This window comes from Lissotriton vulgaris, chromosome 2_1, assembly GCF_964263255.1.
Source record: "Lissotriton vulgaris chromosome 2_1, aLisVul1.2, whole genome shotgun sequence".
NCBI lineage: Eukaryota > Metazoa > Chordata > Amphibia > Caudata > Salamandridae > Lissotriton > Lissotriton vulgaris.
In genome coordinates, this window is record NC_141687.1 from 780,289,771 (window position 1) to 780,308,676 (window position 18,906).

An 18,906-nucleotide genomic window follows, 5' to 3' on the forward strand; every position below is an offset into this window, starting at 1 on the left:
GGGGTGAAGCGACTACACAACGCCAGGTCGGCCCAAGAGACGCCGAAATGGCCGGCAAGGGGCCTAAAAACGTGGCGGCGCAGTCGCGCCTGGACCGGTTTGCGTACGAAAAGCCCGGCTCTCCCTCGCAGGAAGCCAAACCACAATCGAGCAAGACGGCCGAAGTGACCAGTGGTAAGAAGGCGACAATTGACGACGTCATGCGGGCCCTCACGCAGGTACAAGCCACGGTGGGGTCGATCTCAGCCGAGATCACGCTTATAAGGGCGGACTTTCATAAGATGACGGAGAAGGTGAATAACATGGAGGTGGTCACCAAATCCTTGGTTGAAGACGTGTCGGAACTGCAAATTAGCGTGGAACGCATCTCAAAAGAAAACAAGGAACTGCGGGATAAGCTCGATGACCAGGAAGGGCGCTCAAGGCGGAACAACATCCGTATAATAGGTGTGATAGAATCGGAAGACACGAGGGCGATGGACCTATACGTGGAGAACCTAATCAAAGAGACTCTGAAGTCCAAAGGACTCTCCGCCTTCTTCACAGTGGAAAGGGCGCACCGGGTACCAGGAGGACGCCATAAGACAGGCGCTAACCCCAGACCGATAATAGCGAGACTCTTCAATTTCAGGGATCGGGACGCCATCCTGCAGGCGGCGAGGAACTCGCCTCCCATTAAGATCCAGAACGCGACACTGGCATTCTTTCCTGATTACACGGCCGAGGTTGCACGGAGGAGAAGAACCTTCTTTGAAGTCAAAAAAGAACTGAGAGCCAGAGAAATCCCGTATTCAATGCTCTTCCCGGCCAAGCTTCGGGTCGTGGCTGACAACAAGACTTGGTTTTTTGATTCCCCGGAGGTGGCGCAGGATTGGCTAGAGGGATGGAGAACGGCGGGCCTCCCCCGTCGCTCCAACAGACAGAACAAACACCGTACTGCTGGCTCGCGACAGGGCTCGCAAGCCAACGACGAAGATGCAGAGACACATTCCCCTTTGGCCGATCATCATGAGGACAGTGCTGACGGAGGGCTATGAACCACTGCTGTTGTTTGGATGAACCGATAAAAACAAAGACTGGCAAGGCCGCTTTGGACACTGGGCGGAAGAGCCTCCGCAGCTGAGGAAGGGGGCCGCCGACCACGGAGAAGCCTTCACCCCAGCGAGCAAGTACTATGTTATGGGTTGGGTTCAAGCACTCTGCTGAGTTGGGGGGGCGGGCAGTTTTGAGTCCGTTGAGCAGGGGGGCAGGGAGGGGGGGGAGTTGGGGGTAGGAAGGGGTTCTGGTTCTTAGTTTCTACACGGGGTCAAGAGAGCTACGATGGGGCACACAAACACAGAATAGTAATGTCACGATACCGCACGCAGAGTCGCTGCGCGGGCCTCCTGGTCCTCCATGCGCGCAAATTTTCAGTCAGCATACCCGAACATGATGGGGGAGGGCACTGATATAGGGCAGGCGTCCCCGTTGAGCCTCATGTCCTGGAATGTGAGGGGTCTGGGCGACAAAATTAAACGAGGGCTGGTCCTGCAAAGTATAAAAAGACTGAATCCCGCCCTGGTCCTGCTACAAGAAACACACCTCACCGGCACGGCCACAAAGGCCCTAGACAGGAAAGGCTACAGCATGGTGGTCCACTCTGAGTTCACGAAGGGGTCCCGGGGCACCGGGATATTAATTCATCGCTCGTCCAGGTTTATAACCCAATCAGTGGCAGTAGACACACAGGGGCGCTTCGCAGCGGTGCATGGACAGTGGGAGGGAAAGCCGCTTAACGTGGTATCGGTATACATCCCGCCGGCACTACACACCATAGCCTTCCCGGAACTAGGTACATTTCTATTAGGCCTTCCAGACGGGGCTCTTGTAATGGGCGGGGACTTTAATGCAGTGGCACAAGACTCCCTAGATCGACACCCAATGCGTACACAAACACCGGCACACTCCAAATTACATGACTTCATGGAAGCGCAGGGCTTAGTAGACATATGGAGGCGGCTCCACCCAGAGGACCGGCAGTACACATACTACTCGGCAGTTCACGACAGCCTGTCGCGGATTGACTATTTCCTGACGTTGGGAGGGGGTCTCCTCACGTTCACTAACTCTCAGATTAGACCGCGAGGGGTCTCAGACCACTCGCCGCTGACACTGACTCTCTCCAGTCAGGAACGGACCCGTAGACGAGTCTTCCCTATCTACCCGGGTTACCTTAGGGAGCCGGACATAGCCAAGGCCTTGAAAAGAAGTACACGATCTTACCTCACTGAAAATGTGGGTTCAGTGGCGTCGCCTACGATCCTGTGGGAGGCCTACAAAACGGTACTCCGCGGGCAGGCGATTTCAGTGATCGCACAGCACAAGCACACACAGCGTCAGGAACTGGTAGGTCTAGAGGAAAAACTTGACAAGGCAACACAGGACCACGAAGGGGACCCAAATGGGGACACCCAGCACGCGCTCCGAATGGCCCAGCAACGTCATACTGACTTTCTGCGCCGCAGAGTGAGGGAACACATGTCAGCAACTACGAGTAGGGTATATGACATAGGAGACAAAGCAGGGAAGCTCCTGGCGTGGTTGGAGAAAGCACGGGGAGGTCAGAGGGCCATACTCCAACTGAGGGACCCTAGTGGTGAGGTACGTACCAGTCCGGCACAAATAGTGGAACTCCTGGCAGACCACTTCCACTCCGTATACTCCCCTGAGTATGAGGTCACACGGGAGATGGCAGAGAGCTCTCTCGTGGGAGTGCCGACCCGCACTCTCACCCCAGACCAACGGGACGAGCTTGACTCTGATCTGACGGCGGATGAAATACAGATAGCCATAACAGCACTACACCCGGGGAAAGCGCTAGGCCCCAATGGTGTGCCGATAGAGTGGTACAAAATCATGTCCGAAACGCTATCCACACCATTGCTTGATATGTTCCAGGAGTGTCGGGGACAGGGGCGACTGCCTCCTGACCAGCGCACGGCCACAATTGTCGCAATACCTAAGCCCGGCAAATCCCCTCAGGAGTGCGGATCATACCGCCCGATCTCCCTCCTTAACGCCAAGAGTAAAATTCTGGCGAAACTGTTGGCCACCAGGCTACTGCCTCACCTGACGCATCTGATACACCCGGACCAGTCGGGCTTCATGCCGCACCGGAGTACGGCGCTGAACTTGAGACGGCTGCACGGGGTGCTGGCCCGAGCCCCGCAGCTGGAGGAACCAGCGGCGGTACTGTCACTAGATGCCAAAATGGCGTTTGACATGGTGGAGTGGCGCTATCTCTTTGCGGTCCTGGAACACATGGGTATTGGCCCGACGTTCATATCGTGGGTCAGACTACTGTACACCGAACCCGTGGCGCGGGTAACCGCAAATGGACACATATCAAGGGAGTTTTCGCTGGCACGGGGCACGAGACAAGGATGCCCACTCTCGCCACTACTGTTCGCCCTAGTGCTAGAACCCCTAGCCACGATTATCAGAACCACCCGGCTAGTGAAAGGCATACAGTGGGGAGGTGGTTGGGAAGATAGGGTATCCCTGTACGCCGACGACATGCTCGTCTACCTCATGGACCTCACGAACAGCATCCCGGTCCTACTGGCACTGTGCGAAAGCCACGGTACAGCTTCGGGCTATAAACTTAACTGGTCCAAGTCCATAATCTACATGGTGCAGTGCGACCTTCCAGCTTTGCCTGAAGATTGCCAATTGCTCGTAGAACACATCTCCTTTAAGTACCTAGGGATACGGATCACGAGGGACCACTCAACCTTCCTTGAACTGAATCTTAAGCCCCAGCTGGACAGGCTGAAGGCGGACGTGCGCCTCTGGAAAAATCTCCCCTTAACATTATTAGGCAGAGCAGCGCTCTTTAAGATGATGGCGCTGCCTCGCTTCCTCTATCCTGGAAAACACGCCGGCGATGGTCCCCGTATCATTCTTCCGCCACGTGTCGGCACAATTGTCCGGCCTTCTGTGGGGAGACAAACCGGCTAGGGTTGCGCAGTTGAAGTTAACTAGAGACTGGTATAGTGGGGGGATAGCCCTCCCCAACCTCGAACTGTACTACTGGGCCGCACACCTCAAGGTGATCAACCAGTGGGTCCACGCGGCACATGACGACCCGGCATATGAGGCGGATAGGCACCAACTGGACACGTCCACCCTTCTGGCCCCACTCTACAACAAAGGAATGGTAAGAAAGTTGGAGGGACCCACCAAACACACAGTAGCCATCTGGCACAAAGCGCAACGACGGCTGGCATGGGAGGGAGTGATCACTAAACTCACGCCACTATGGGATACCAAAGCCCTCGGTAACCTGCGCAGTTCAAAAGGGTTTGATCAATGGGATACCATTGGGATATCCACGGTAGGCGACCTGTGGACAAGGGAGGGCGTGCTCTCCTTTGCGACCCTGAGGGAGCAATACAACCTTGAGGTGACCGAAACATACAGATACATACAAATTAGGCACGCACTCTTGTCAGTGTTGGAACCAGGTGTGACGCTTCCGGAATCGGCTCCGTTAGAGGACCGATTGCTTACGGATTACATGGAGTCCAGTGCAACCTCCCTCACCTACCGCAAACTAATGAACAACCTGCCGGATCCCCTTGGAAAGCTGAAAGAATACTGGGAGGACGAGATAGGAGACCTAGATGAGGCAGAATGGAACGCAGCCCTGGCATCGCCCAGGGAGGCGGGTATCTCCACCCGATTCAGGCTGGTCCAATTCAAAGTACTACATAGGGTCTACTACACCCGCACTACACTATATAAAATACACAGAGCAGAACACCCGTATTGCCTGAGAAATTGTGGGGAGGAGGGTACACTGTTCCACACTATATGGACCTGCCCAAATATACAGGACTACTGGAGGCGTGTCACACGCACGATCAGCCAGACCCTCCAGAACCCGTTCACGCCGGACCCCAGAGTCTGTCTCCTGAATGTGTGGGGCCCAACAGATTTGTCACTGCATGCGAAAGGTTGGGTGGTCATTGGCGTAATGATGGCAAAGCGTGATATCGCGAAAAATTGGGGGGCACTGGAGGCACCGACACTGGCGCAATGGTGCAGGAATATGGACGTGCTCATGGTGACAGAGAGGGCAGTGTATCAACAGAGACATAATCCACGAAAATGGAACAGAATTTGGACACCATGGAATACCTATAGGGGGGACATTTGTGAGCCTCTGCCCGAGGGGGAGGATGGGGACAGCTCAGGAGACGATGAGGATCTGGAGTGATGGGAGGGGGGAGGAGGGCGACCCAGATGCAACGCGTGGCACAAGGACCTGGGGAATGTAAATGAAGGCGAGAGTGTTATTACCAGAGACTGTTTTTAGGGCTGCTGAATGCCTATATACACACCAATGTTGCAATAGACTACTGTTTAGGATCGTGGACTTTAACCCTTGAAGTAGCAAGTTTTAAGTTGGGGGGGTAAAAAATAAAAAGTTGCTCTATTGATCGTAGGCAGCTGAATGTTGACGCTGCTCTACAGAACGAATGACTGTCATTGTATACCATTTGATAGCAACAACAAAAATAAAATTAAAAAAAAATAATAATCACTCAACCTTGGATAGCTCATCAGTGTCAACGGTCAGCATGCCCAGATGTATACCAATGATCTTTGTTACATTTATGCTTAAGTATTGTAAACCTTGCAAAGATAAACTTGCTATTTCTTTATGTCTGAAAGCAATGCAAGTAACATATACCTTAACTAAATGATAATCTTGTAAATATGAAATCGATATTCCCCTTAACTTAAGCATCACTTTTGACAGGGACCTCTCATTCCATTCCCAATAACGTCAGTGGCACCTTGCTGCTTTGCTTTTCTCAAAAGACTTGGAAAATATCTAGCAATCATCCCTTCCTCAGCATGCAAGACGGTGGTGCATGTCCTTATTTATTCAAGTCTTGACTATGCCAATGTTTTAAGTGCCAGCCTTTCTAAGCTTAAGCAGTCCAGAATTCTGCAACAAGACTGACATGGTCAGTGACAGGCTGCCGCCCCCTCCCTATGACCACACCAACCCCAGAACACATGAACATGAAACATGGTTATCTTTGGAAGGCGGGGGGGGGTCGCGAGACCCCCTGGCCGTATTTATTAAGATATAAAACAATAAATTTCTAATTTGCACGATAATCAGTTTATACAAAAATCAGCAGGACATTAGATACAATGTTGTCAACAGGTGTGAGGAACTATCCTTAACAAAACTCGAATACAGATTGTTTCCTAACCGAATCTAACATCCTCATCTGAATTTTTGTATACTAACATTTCTGGCCATATGGCAAGGTCGCTAACCGGTGTCAGGCCCTACTAGCTGCGCCTCACCTAAAGATGTGCGCATGCGCAGCCGGGCCCAGTAATTTACCCGGTCCACGCCATGAACTTCATTTACCCACTAAAGGAGGGCCCTTACTCTGCGCCATCCGTTGACGTCATAGTATGCGCGCGCTGGGTGGCTACCAGCCTAAGGAAAGCGTGACTACTCCCCAACCCGCGCCGCTTTAAAGCACCAGTTACCTTGGCCCTGAAGTTCTAGGAGGGGCCAATGGCCCCTCCCCCTGGGCGGGAACCTCCATAGGATGATGCCCGCCCCCTCAGACCTTAAAATAGCTGCTCACCGGTCATGACCTTACCGCATGCCCCATACCTAATAAATACGACGACCTAAGGGAAAAAATTCTAAAGGACAACTACACTGACTAAATCATAAATCAAGCGGAACACCGTAGAGCTACAAAGGGAAAAAAGGCCTAAACACAATTGCAACACCAATAACACATTTCACTACCATTCACTAACAAGGGGAGAAAAATTCTAAGATAAAGCACCATCAGCAAAATACACAATCCAACTACAGTTTACTATGCATGAGAATTAGGCTAACAGATATCCTAGACAATTACACACTATATCGGACTAGTAAAGCATCAACCGCATTGTTCCAGGATGGTGGGTGGGAAAACAAGAAGCCCCGAGCGCGGGGCACGGCCGGTGTGGGGGAGCGTCCAGGCAACAAGGGGGTCACCTGGGCACTCCCCGATTCTTTATCCTCGAGGGGCCCGGGGGGGGGGGGAGGGGTGTCTACGCCCCCCACCTAGCCCCTCCTGCAGCCCGCCCCCCCATGACCCGGATGTCATTCAATGCCATCCGGGTCAGGGAGGGCGCCAGCCAATCGGTGGTAGGGCGCGCCTCTGACCGAGTCCCCCCCCTCGCCACTGCCACCGAGGGATAAGTTGCGACCATACTACTGTGCAACCCGGGCAAGTCCTGGCCACCCACCCCGCAGTGGAGATGATCTCCTCGATAAGGACGCGCCTCTGCAGTTTGGCCAGATCATTCTTCCCTAGGTGAAGTATCACCCGGGGAGGCGGGCTGCTGAGCTAAGAGTCCCTTGAAGAAGTTCCTAAACTGGCTGAGGCATAAACCCCCTCTCCCAAAGAATGAGATATCAAACCCCTTTTGCGCCGCCCTTTTCTTACGGTCTCCTGAAAGAAAAACATGTTCAGCATGCCTCACATAAGAGTGGCCCACAATCCAAGTCACCACTGTCCTGCGTTCATCATGTTGCTTGTGCTGTGATGGTGTAGATCGTTGACGCCCGGTGGCGAGTTCCTCCCCCGCGTCACAGGTTTGAGAAACTGCAAAAACCAGAAACATACAAGGCGTGAGCACCATCCTGTCACAACATGTCAATTCGTACATAGCGTTTGTAACACTCAGATGACCATCTCCCAATTCTCTTCAGGTTCTCAGCTGGGAGACCCCTTAAAGCTGCTTCAGTTGCTGCCCCTATCCTAAAGGAATGAGTGCCAAATTCCTTGGGATCTAAACCTGCCTGTCTGACCGTCAGCTCCAGGACTCGCCTAAACTGGTACCTGGTCAATGGTGTACCATCGGTGTGACACAACAGTGCACCCCCCGCCGTGCCCTCCCGCTGCCTGTGGAAAACCTCCACGTGAAAGACCGGGCAGCAAGGGTTGGCCCGGGCCCGGTGGAGCACTATGGTGTGACCCCGAGATTCCTGGTCAGTTTTCGATCTCTGAATTGTCACCCACATAGTATCATCTCTGATCTTAACACTAGTCCACTGTAGGCCGCCCAACTTATCTCCTTTTGACCCTGCCACCAATTCACCAATTCTCAGCGCCGCATAGAAAGCCAGGGAAAATGCAGCTTTGAACAAAAGTACCTCCCACTCTGAGCTACAAACATCATGCAGTGCCACCAATAAGGCTGCCAGCCGCGCCAGTCCTATGGGCCTTCTCGTATCCACAGAGTGACCCTGTAAACAGCGCCATCCCCTCAGAGCCTTGCGCACCATAAAGGTATTAGTGGGGTCTTGCATGCCCTTAGCCTGCGCCAAGAAGGAGACCGCCGCCCTATGCCTGCTTGCGGCTGCCACTGAGCGCCCATCCCTGTGCATCCATTCTAAATAGGCCGCGAAGCTGTCCTCCTGTGCCCACCTAACCTCCCATTCCTGCCCCACGAAAGCACGGTAAGACAAAAACGCCCCTTCGTAAGCTGTCTTGTCCTGGGGGCTAAGCTAGCAACCACGAGGTCCTGTAATCTGGGGCACCAATCTGCCAAAGTACTGCCGGGAAGTGCGCTGGCGAGGGGTCTGCTGCAGGAAGATGTTCCCTGAAAACCTGCATTTTAAAGCGAGAAAGGGAGTCAGCTGCATTGATGAGGATACCTGGGACATGCTTGGCTCTGAAAACCACATTCCATTTTAAGCACTGCAACACAATCTCTTTTATCAGGCGCAATATGAATGGACAGCGTGCCCCCTGTTGGTTTATACATTCCACAACTGTCATGTTATCCGACCAGAACACCACTGATTGATTACATAGGTGTTCCGCCCAGACATTCAATGCCACCCACACTGGGAAAAGTTCCAGGAAGCCAATGTTGGCGGTCAGACCCCATGCTCTCCATTCTTCCGGCCACCGCTGGGCGACCCACTTGGTCCCTAGGATGGCGCCAAAGCCTACACTACCAGCAGCGTCTGTCCATAAACCCAACTCTGCTGATGTAGCGGGAGGACCAGACCACACTACCCTGCCATTAAAGTCCTCCAGAAATGCCATCCATATATGCATATCCTGGCGAACCACAGAAGACAGCCTGGTGCGGTGATGTTTCTCCCGTAGTTCTTTCATAGCCTGGGCAATAGAGTGTGAAAATGGGCGCGCCATTGGGATGACCCGCAGTGCGAAGTTCAGTTGCCCCACCACTTCCTGCAGCTGCTGCAAGGAAACCTTGCCTTTCCGTAGGCATTGACGCAGAGCTGCCCTAAACCTAGACACTTTGTCCTTGGGCAACCTGAAGCATCCCTCCACTGAGTCAATTTCGATACCAAGGAATTCCAGGCAGGTAGACGGGCCGACCGTCTTCCCTGGCGCCAGCGGGACCCCAAAAGCACGCAAAATTCCTGCAATGCCCAAGCACACTCCTGAGAGCCCGCCGCACCTAAGAAAAGGAAATCGTCCAAGTAATGCATGACCTGCTGGTGGCCCGTCGCCTGTCTCATGGCCCATTCTAGAAATGAGCTAAATGTCTCAAAGTAGACACATGATCTGGAACAACCCATGGGCATGCATTTGTCCATGTAAAACTTGCCCTTGAAAGTGAAACCTAGGAGGTGGTGATCCAATGGATGTACTGGGAGGAGACGGAACGCAGATTCAATATCTGATTTTGCCATCAGTGCTCCTTGCCCCAGGGCACGCAATAAGTCAACAGCCTGGTCAAATGAGGCATACTTTACACTACAAATCCCCTCATCAATTGCATCATTTAAGGATGCACCTCTTGGGGCCCGACAGGTTGTGGACCAGTCTAAACTCACCTTTCTCTTTCTTGGATACTACTCCTAGCGGCATACACACAAAATTGGGGACAGGCACATTCTGGAAAGGGCCAGCTATCCTGCCTAGAGACAGTTCTTTGCTAATCTTAGCAGCCACCACTGCTGGATTGTGTTTTACAGATAATTGGTTCCTACAATGTGCGCTACCTTTGTACCCCTCCGCCGGGATCCTAAAACCTTGGGAGAAACCTTCCTGAAGTAGAGTGGCCGCTGTGTGGTCCGGGTATCTGTTCAACCATGGGATCATTGCTAGAACATCAATTGGTGTGGGGACACCCAACCGATGCCCTCTACTCTGGTTTCCCCCTCCCCCTCTGACCGTGATGCCCGTTCTTGGACCTGCAGGCTGACTCGGGTGGGAAGGGTGACCACAGAAAGCACAGGCATGTCTAAATCTTCAGGTGCCAGGCGCCCTTGTGCAGGAGCGCTTATTGAAGTCCCAGCATACTCCCTTCCTCTCAGACCCCCCCCCTATTCTTCCCCGGGACCTCACTCCCCTGGGCTGACTGAAAGGGCTGTTGGGGTCTAGCAGAGAACACCCTGACTGCACTGGTGGACTGGGAAGGGGCTGTGTTCCCTGAGAACTGCTTATGCCAAGACAGAGTCAACCTTATCCCACGTCAGTGATGTATCAAACTCCTTGGCTTTCCTGAAATTGACATCATATTCCTTCCACGCATCCCCAGAGTACTGTTAGCTCCAACCCACAATCCTGCTCTGGTAGCAAGCCATTGATGCCAGCACATTCGGGGGGGGCGTTCGGCTGTGATAGCCGTAAGGACGGAAAAGGCCCTGAACCAGTTATTTAATGTTTCCTCTACCCTGAACTTTGAGCACTGTGCCCTCCATTCACTCGGATGCATCCATTCCTTTAGTAGCTTGGCATGCTCCATTTCCCTATTGTACAGTAACAAGGAAAAAATGTAAACATACTTTCCCGCCCAAATCAACTCTTTCACTGCTTGTGACACGTGTTGTGCTAAATTCTCGCTCCTGGATGGCACTGAGCCGTCCCCCAAGATAGGCAGCGCTACCTCCTTACCATTTCCGGGTGCCTGGGCCGGTAGACCGCCATCTCCGTTCTGTGGGGCGGGACTGGAACCTGAAAGTGAAGAAGATGAGGGCACCGCTGCACTGTCAGCCGCCGTTGCAGCTTTAATCTTTTCTACCAACTTTGCTGCCTCTGCCGCATGATCTGATGAAGCAAGTACTACACCCCCCTTCTGCAGCCAAGGCAATATGGTCGCTATCTGAGACACCAACTCGACAGGGATCGGGTCCAGATTACCTGCTGGCGCGATAGGCACCCCTGGGGGCCCCGATGGCCCTGGTGTGGTAGGCAGGGAGTCGGCCGGCGGCGGCAGACCCGGGACCGGTATCGGTACAACGGGCGGGGGGGCAGTCCCCGCAGGAGGGGGCACCGCCGGCATGGCAGGAGCCGGTGCGGCGGACGCTGGGACTATAGGCACCGGTGTACCAGGAAGCAGCACCGCAGGTACAGGTGTAAGAGGGACCGGAACTGCTGGTACAGGGGCTGGGGTATTGAACCTGTGCCGGGCGGGCCTACCTGACGGGCCTGGAGGGTCCGCAAACCTATCATTCATGCGGGCCTCTAATTCATCCATCTTCCCCAACCTCTTATTAATGTCGCTCATCTCACGCATCATGGCGCGCATCATAACCTCCATCTTGGACCCTCCTTTTCCACCCTTTGGCCCCGGCATGTCCACAGACCACAGCCCTACACTCCTAGTGTTACCACTCAGGTGACCGTGTGCTTTGTACATTCACCAGATGGAGGATGCACAGGGGGCTATAAGCACCATGCAACCGTAACCGCAACGCCCCGGCTTCTCCGGTTTGTCAGGGGTTAGTAAACTCTAGTGTAAACCCACCCGGCGGCTACCAGAAGCGATGAAATACAAGCCCCCCGCTCTCCTCTTACCGATAAAATCCTGCGCCTTTCCACAGCCGGTATCGGGTTTGTGGCCACGTTCGCCGCTCTCAACTCTGGGCTCCCCCGTGTGCGTTATGCTGAGATAGTGTAGTGTATTGCCTGTAAATAGAAAAAATTATTAATATCTGGGAGTTGCCAGCTCTAGCGGCTCCACAAAATTGGAAATAAAAATTCCTCCCGATAGTGCACTGAAGGAAAAAACACGGCCTCAGATGCAGTAGATGATTGGCCCAACAGCACACACAAATGCTATTTCATTTGATATGATATGATATTGTATTTATAAAGCGCGACCTACACTCCATGGAGCATCTTGGCGTTGGTCATACGTGTCACTGAGGGAAAGAGCGAAAGGACTCAGGTGATCGGTCTATCTGTCGTGGAAGTCAAATTAATGCTAAACAAGAGGCATCAGGGATCTTAAAAATCAAGGTTTTGAGAGCCTTTCGAAAAAGGTTCTCTGATGGAATTTGACGCAATTCGAGTGGGAGCTTGTTCCAGGCTCTTGCTCCTAATACTCCAAGAGATTTACCTCCTTTAGTGGTGAGTCTGAATTTCGGAATAACAAGTAGGTTTAGGTTGGAGGATCTCAATGAGCGAGATGGTGCGTATCTTCCGAACCTTCTGGACAAATAGGTGGGGCCCAACTGATGGTAGGCTCTGTAGGTGATCAGTAAAATTTTAAAAAGCACCCTTTTATGGATCGGCAGCCAGTGAAGGGCTTTAAGTGCTGCAGAAGCAGACGACTTCCTAGGCCATCTCAGCACGAGACGGGCGGTGGCATTCTGGACCATCTGCAATTTGTGCAATACAGCTTTACTAGAGCCTGCATAAAGACTGTTGCAGTAGTCTAGGCGAGACGTAATGAGGGCCACCGCTACCGTCTTTCTGGCTGTAAGGGGGAGAAGGTCAAAGAACCTCCTGAGGCCCTTAATTATGTTGAAACAAGACCCTGCCACAATGCCTGCTTGTTGTCTAAACGATAGGGCTTCATCAAACCGTATCCCAAGGTTGCGGGCCGTCGTGATGGTATTTGGGGGGGCTTCAGCATCCTGAGGCCACCAGATTTTGGGGGAAAAAAGGTTTTGTTGGCCAAAGGGAAGAATTTCAGTCTTGCCTGAATTACATTTGAGATGGTGATTTCTCATCCAATCAAAAGTTGCGGCAAGACAATCTCTCAGATTTTCCTCTGCCTTTGTGGTGTTGTTATCTAAGACGAGGATGAGCTGAGTATCATCAGCGTAGGATATCGTACTAATGTGGAAGGATGTAATTAGCTCTATTAAGGGTGTCATGTAAAGGTTAAAAAGTATTGGACTCAAGCTGGAGCCCTGTGGTACTCCTGTTCTTAACGCTTTTTCGTCAGAGCAGTAACTTCCCAATGTGATAACTTGCTTCCTATGGCTGAGAAAGTTTTTTAGCCATTCTAAGGCAGTTCCTGCTATTCCTGCTTCTGCTAGGCGGCCAATTAACACAGGGTGTGAGACCGTGTCAAAGGCCGCCGAGAGATCTAGCAGAACCAGGACGGCCTTTTTTCCTTGGTCCATTGCAATCTTAAGTGTCTCTGCCGTATGTAATAGTGCTGACTCTGTGGAGTGTTTTGCTCTAAAACCTGCTTGGTTAGGGTGAAGGATTTCGTTGTCCTCCAAATACCTGGTCAGTTGTTTATTTGCCGCTGCCTCGGTAAGTTTGAAGAGAAGTGGGAGCAGCGAAATAGGGCGGAGGTTAGTGAGCACGGTGGGGTCAGCCAAAGGTTTTTTTTGCAGAGGTTTTACCGCGGCTACTTTCCATTCGGGCGGGATGGCGGCAGTGGTCAATGAAGAATTAATGACTGCATTAATGCTAGGGTTAACAGTGTCTACTAGGGCGTGTAGTAGAAGAGGGGGGCAGGGATCAAAAGGGGAGCCTGATTTAAATTATCTCCTCCAAAGACCCCCTGTAGGATCAACAGAAAATTACTACCAGCTACACTCAGCAGAAGTTACAATTAAAGAAATTGTTATCACCATATATTCTCAATCTGGTCTCCCATCCAGGCCCTGCCCTGGTTGACCCTGCTTCGCCCCCCACACAACTCCGATCCCAAGCGCTGCCAGAACCGTTTACGAGGTGTGGAAGGAAGAGATTCTTCGCGCAAAATGCGCTGGTTGCCTTCTGGACCTTTCGGGGGAGTTGCTATGCCCTGTGCCCCTATATAATGATGCAGACCCCGCCGACCGGCTGAAACTCGGGCGGCAGCAGCAGGCAAGTCAAAAGGTGCCGCTCGTCCTCCGCCCGCACCCGCCCCGACCTCGTTGAACACCCTCGAGCCGCCGGGAAACGCACGTTGGCGGCGCTTAAGGAAACTCTCTCCTCCTTTTGCGAGTTTTAAGTTTAGCCGATCGGAACCGGACACAATCGCTGCACACCGCCTTGCTCTGCGCCAACTCCTGCACTGCTCCTGTAAAAAATAGGCAAAAACGATTAATAAAACAAGGAGCGCGGGGCACGGCCGGTGTGGGGGAGCGTCCAGGCAACAAGGGGTTCACCTGGGCGCTCCCCGCTTCTTTAACCTCGTGGGGCGGGGGGGGGGGGGGGGGGGGATGGGGGTGGCTACGCCCCCCACCCAGCCCCTCCTGCAGCCCGCCCCCCCATGACCCGGATGTCATTCAATGCCATCCGGGTCAGGGAGGGCGCCAGCCCATCGGTGGTAGGGCGCGCCCCACCACTGAGAGGCATGGGGGGGAGGGAGCGGTCGCCGCACCGCCATGCGGGCGGGGGGGGGGGGGCCAAGAGCCCCCCCTTTTCATTCTGAACGTAACACAAGGCAGCCCAATTTCTTTCTACCTAAAAAAGTTCCACTGGCTACCAGGTACCAAGAAAGTCAAAGCCCTCATGTTGTCCATTCACAGACAAGTCGCTTCATACCTCAAAGCTCAGTACCCCTTATAACCTGCCATGCTCCCTCATATCCTCCAATGCTTTTGCATCCTTCCTCCAAGGTTCCTTCGAGCTTGCAGGTTTGGATGCTCTTTTACTATCCTTGCAGCCGAATATTGAAAAGAGTCGCCACCAGAATTCAGGAAACCCCTTCCATGGCAGTCTTTGTGAAAAAAAATTACAAACATGGTTCTTCTCACTCTAATACTTCCAATCAGGCCTGTGGCTGTTTTTTTTTTTCTTGGTGCCTGGAGGTCACTGCTTGTGTAAGGAAATGCCTCTTTTTGCCTGATCACCCCCAAAGATTTGGACTGATGCTTCTGGTTTTTCAACTCTCAATTCACTGAGGCCTCCTACCAGACCTCAGTTCCAGGGTTCTAACCCCTTACAAAGTGACGTTGAATTGTCTACTCCAATTGGCATAAGCTGACTTACTTATAAGTCCCTAGTGGATGGTACCAAGGGTATCTAGGGCATGTAAATCAGAGTGTCCCCTCAGGGCTGCAGCACTGATTGTGCCGCCCTGCCTGGGACAGAGTACAAAAAGGCTCCCAGCCTGCCACTACATCCCGGAAGAGCAGTTTTTAACTGCTAGTTTGACTTTGCCACTTTAACCAATGGCAAAGCCCCAACATCATTTAACTTTATACGTAAGTCTCCCCTAAAAAATGCCTAGGGTGCCCTAAGGCATAGAGCTATATATTATTAATTAGAACATATACCTTTAACCTGTCCTGATAGCAACACTTCCAAATTGTGTTTTCGCTGTGGAAAAGTTAGTAGTCCCATTGGCTCACTCAGAGTCACTGTTGACCCCTATACCCGGTTAACTTCTTTATGGTACTACTAAAATGGGTACTTCAATGCATCAAATTAATCATGGTATTAAACACAACTTTATGCCAACATCAAATTTAATGTAACTTATATGGAAAAGCAACTTTTAGAAAGTAGCCCGTTTGTCCAGTCGCCTCACACAGTTGCTGGCCACCTGACGGCTTTATGTCCACCTTGATAGTAGTGTGAACGACTCCCGGGATTAGGAACAATAGTAGCCTGCTACAGAGGGCGGTTTTACCTCCCTCTTGCTCGAAGCCACTCATGGTATTGGCCCAAAGGGCGAGCTTCAAAGGCGAAGCCGCCTTTGATGGGAAAATGGCGATCACATTGCAGAGGGGTTGCCCCTTTGTTCATGTAGACAGGCTAGTGCCCAAATGTGTTTTCCTGTGAGTGCGTAGCCACACCTCTAGGGTGGGATACCTAACTCCTAACTTCCAAGGAAGGGTTCAGACATCTTGGGATTGAGCATAATAGTGCAGCCTCGGATTGCTAGATGCAACACATAGCCGGAAGTCATCATAGGGTGGGATCCTCGAAACCTATTGACTAGTGACCGCATCTTCCCCCCAGGGAACTTTCTGGGCACAAATATAGCATCCCTGGCACCCTGAACCTCAGATCATGGAGGAACAGAAGAAGGCCAGAAGAAGGACTGCCCTGCTGAGCCCTGGACCAGGCAAGGAGAGACTGCTCTGTCTGCTGGGCTGCACTTGCCACACCTTGGGATAGCAAAAAGGGGAATGTGCCTGTGGCTACTGGTTTGAGGAAAAGTCGCTCCCAAGCCTCAGACGAAAGAAGTCACTTCTGGGGAGTAGCCGCTGACCACCCTGAGTGCCTCAAGAGACCGATCCTCAATGGCCAAAAGTTGCATCCGAGCTTGTCGAACCCGAGCGTGTTGTCTGTGTCCAGATTGGTCACCCAAGAGGGACACTAGCCTCATCCAAAGGATATCGCTCAAGCCCCTGTGTACAGACACCGGTAGCCCAGGTTTAGCTGACTTGTACAGGCTCAAAGAGGGCTTTGATGGGCCCAAACTCAGTGGCTAAAGTTGCCCCACCTCATCCCTTGACTGAGAAATTAATGCAAGGACACCCCTGTCAAACTCGCAGCACCCAGAGCATCCTCTATCTTCTGCATCCTCGGCATTTGGACCACTTCATTAAAATCTATGGCTGTCATGCTGTAAAGATCAGAACTTGCTGCATTCGCTGTATGGCATGTGGGAAAAAAGATTGATGAGAGATAACACATAAGAGCAACAAATTGTAGTTCATACAAAACAAAATTTGTTCCGTAGGTGTAGTAAGTTTAGTAGTAAGAATTTATTTTTCAGAAAGTTCTTAGTAAACAAATGGCAAACGCGTTTCACCCTTCACAAGGGCTTCTTCAGGGCTAAGGTAAGAAGACCTGTTTCATGTCACAGTTAAACAGAGTTTAACAATAAGTATTATTGAGAAACGTCAATGACGTATAAGACTGTCTCCATCCATGAGGCGTAAGCATTCAAAATTCCGTAGTCCAAATGGAATGTCTGTCATCAAAAGGAAAGAAGAGCTAGGTCTTGTGGCATAAGTGAGCCTCCAGTGTAGAGGAGTAAAGTGCTTATGAGTATCGGCGTGTGGTCGCCAAAAACCCTGTCCGGCAGCAGCAACTGTATGGCATGTTCTTACTCTCACATTTTGTCGTAGATAAAGATGCATGATTGATTGATAGGTCACTGGACTCTGCCACTATATGGAAACAACTGGATGGAGATATGTTGAAGACTGTGTACGCCTGCTCAGTTGTTGTTTAAAATGTAATCAATAAAGATAAAAAAAAAGTTCAGAACTGGACTGGAGAATGCTTTGGTGACCAGGCAACTGTCCAAATACTCCGTAGTGCCCCCCCTGACCTTCTCCCTGCCGAATCGGGTCACCCCAATCATGCCGGAGTCGTGAAACACTACTTCTTTCAAGCTTTTCAAAAGTTTCAAACTTTACATTTACCATTGATTGTTTACAGTTCAATTGAGACTTATGTTTTCTTTAAAAAACCAATATCTCTGGAACTCTCTGATGGATTTTACTCATCTTGGTCTCTAAAGACTCATAAAAATATAATCTATGCTTATAAATTGGTGTCGGATTTCTTTCATGTTGCGTGGCTTTCTTATTTAGTTGCTTGGTGCTTCTAAATGCTTTACACTAGTTCCTTTGTTTAAGCCTTGATGCTGGAAGCCACAGCTACCCACGGTTGAGTGAAAGTTTTGCATATGAGCCTGACTGGACCCAAGATGGTATTTGCGATTGAATTACATGGTAAGGTTGCACGACCACACCATGCAATACACCCAAATCCTCACATCTTGGATTTCAGTACTGCTCTAAGAATACTACATTCATTCATTCATTCAACTAAATAATGTGAACCAATTGCCAAATGTATATTGATGTGGACACAGATTTGTCTCAGGAAAATCTAAATATGTAAGGTTCTGTGCAGTTATTGACATTTTCATGAACTGTGGCCTGATTGTTAAGTGATCTGACTTCGAAAATGACTTGGCTCGAGCTACATAAATCTACTAATAAATACATACATATTTGTATGGTTCTGTGTAAACGTGCTGCACTGTATGTTTCTTTGTCAAAATCAAGACTCAAGGAATATAAGTAAAGTGACTAATTAGATCACGTAAGGCACAATGACACCATAATTAGAGATGTATTTATGGTACATAGTATTGAATATATTTATTCAGAGACCTTTCTGTCCAGTCAGCTAAATAGAAGTATGTTCATGAATCTCATGGTGTATTTCTTACATGTTTGCCGCATCTCACCATAGAGGAAAGTAAGCAGCATTACGCGGTAGCCTCCGAAGCAGCGAGTTAGTCTAACATCGTACCACGGCGATTCACTCCTTCCGGGACGTTGTATATGAATAAACAGCTGAATAACCCTGGCTTGAATTACTCCTTCAACAAATAAGACCGGTATACTAACGGTAAACACCATGTCCTCTAATTATTGGACCTTACACAACTAACTCCTTTCCGTGGCTCAGCCTGCCCACAGGAAACTCTCCTCGATAATCTACCTCTCCAGTTATGACGAGAATAGATTGAGCAGTTGACATTAACTACAACAGCCCAAGAACTTTCTCTCGAAAACTGATGGAAATAATTTGACCATCCCTACAAAAGAAAGCTCACGTCCTGATGATGATCTAAAATTGTTTAGATCGAAACGCCGTCGACCCATTCAAGGAAACTCCCCTACCCTACTGTACA

General features: G+C 50.9%; 1 protein-coding gene across 1 annotated transcript in view; it reads left to right on the plus strand.

The window, feature by feature from the left end:
- The window catches only part of PDK1 (pyruvate dehydrogenase kinase 1), a 598,915-nt gene that overhangs the window by 18,931 nt on the left and 561,078 nt on the right, over positions 1 to 18,906 (plus strand). The gene's annotated exons all lie outside the window — the stretch shown is intronic.